The following is a 2,082-nucleotide window of genomic DNA, read 5'->3' on the forward strand; positions in this document are numbered from 1 at the left end:
GGCTAATGTTTTCATTGTCTTCGTAAAGTTTTTTTTATTTCCCGTTTAGTTTTTCACGCATTTGTTTATTTTGGTTTTCTTTTTCCTTTATTGGCTTCTATTTCCTTTGAGGCATGCCCACCACAAGAATTTCATCTTTTTGGGACCTTGCCTTCTTCCATAGATTATTTACGTTATTACCCGTCGGGAACATTGTATTACACAATGCTATGCCTCAAGAGGGCGTTCGGCCAGATAAACTTTCTTCAATATTATATATATATATATATATATATATATATATATATAATGATTAAAAGATAAGAGTGATCAATATTACCGTTGAGCAAAAAAAATCAGGCAATTTTATGTAAAGAGGAAGAACACATGAGTGTTTGAAATATTAAACGTGGAATCTTAATTTTCTAATGTATAAATGTATATAAATTTATACATTAGAATTTGAGATGTGGTGCTACAGGAGCTTTTGGGAGTATCCTGGAAAGACGACAGGAAGACAAACATCTGGGTTTTGGACAAGATTGGTTCATACTTAAGTGTCAGGAAGACCAATATTGAGAGAAAACTAAGATACTTTGGTCACATTGTAAGGAACGATAGTGGAATTGAAAAGCAAATTCTTCAGGGAGCTGTGGAAGGCTATCGTGGAAGGGGACGTCCATCAACATCTTGGATTGATGACATAAAGAAAGTTACGACACAATGAATGTATGGTGCAATTCATTTGGCACCAGACAGAAGAAGATGGCGTGCTCTTGTGAAGGCCACAGCAGCGCAATTTGGCGCCACCTGACCAGATATATATATCTGTCTCTTATACACATCTAGATGTGTATAAGAGACAGACGGAAGACAGCTTTATATATATATATATATATATATATTCATTTCATTTCATTTTATTTTATTCAGTATCAAAATCGCAGTCGAGGACTGAATTAAATGATACAATAATACAACAAAAATAAAAACTTCAAAAGATTAATTACATTGATTAACAAAACACATACTGCAAATTCAGATTAAAAACTGTATAAAAATTAGATCAGTAAAATAAAGTTAAAATATATAATAATAAATGTATAAAATAAAATATGTGATTACAGAATAAAATAGTAATAATTATATTTTATCAATTAAAATATTACAAGAATTATTTATTAATGTTTTATATATACAATTCATATTCCGTATTCAATTTCTTATATTTACAAAATAAAAAAAACCAGTTTAAGTTGAATTACTTTCATTAAGTAGGCGTGTAAGGTACAGCCTAGGGCTATTGCAAAATCCCTTAGTTCTACAAATAGGCTCTAAGTATTGTTTTATTTTCCTAAGATTGACTGTACCTCCATGGTTATATCATGGTTTCTAGTGAACCAATTGCTAAATTTATCAGAATTTAAACAGTCTGAAGCAAAATTTGCGACATAAGCCTATGTGTCCATCAAGACGGGTAATGTTAAGATTGTCTAAAGAAGTACTATAGTCAGAAAAATCTTGACCGGGCATTCTGCATGCTCTACTCAGAATGCCATACTGGTATAGCATATTAAAAAATCGGTCGAACATAAGTGGTGTAAACTTGGACAAGGTCATCAAAATGGTACTCCGTACTGTTTCAAAAGGCTGAGCATGTGAAGACGTCTTCCACCTTTGCAAACGATTATATCAACTTGGGTATAACATTTCAAATCGTCCTGGATGAAAACACCCAGAATTTGAGCGGTGCTTACTTTTTTCAGGACTCAGCCATTAATCTTTAAAGGAGGTAAATTGAGTGGAGACTTTATGAAACAAAATTCATGTTGTTTGCATTTAGAAGCATTCAACTGGAATTTGTTCATGGTTGACCATTGTGCTAAATCATCATCTTTTTGTAGGGAAGAAGTGGCGTTAACACCAACTACTTCCCCCAAAGACAGGTCATCGATAAATTTCCACTTTTCACAATCTGCGTTTTCAACGGCATCATCTACAGCAGACCGGAAAACAATTTCACCGAGTTTAGTACCTTGCGATACGCCACAGGTTAGGGTCTCCCAATCTGATAGAACTGACTGGTACCTAACTCTTTATAGT

General features: G+C 33.3%; 1 protein-coding gene across 1 annotated transcript in view; it reads right to left on the minus strand.

Moving 5' to 3' along the window:
* The window catches only part of LOC117109858 (carbohydrate sulfotransferase 15-like), an 8,249-nt gene that overhangs the window by 5,784 nt on the left and 383 nt on the right, over positions 1-2,082 (minus strand). The gene's annotated exons all lie outside the window — the stretch shown is intronic.

This window comes from Anneissia japonica, unplaced genomic scaffold, assembly GCF_011630105.1.
Source record: "Anneissia japonica isolate Jap-2015-1 unplaced genomic scaffold, ASM1163010v1 scaffold585_len4108843_cov191, whole genome shotgun sequence".
In the NCBI taxonomy this organism is placed as follows: Eukaryota; Metazoa; Echinodermata; class Crinoidea; order Comatulida; family Comatulidae; genus Anneissia; species Anneissia japonica.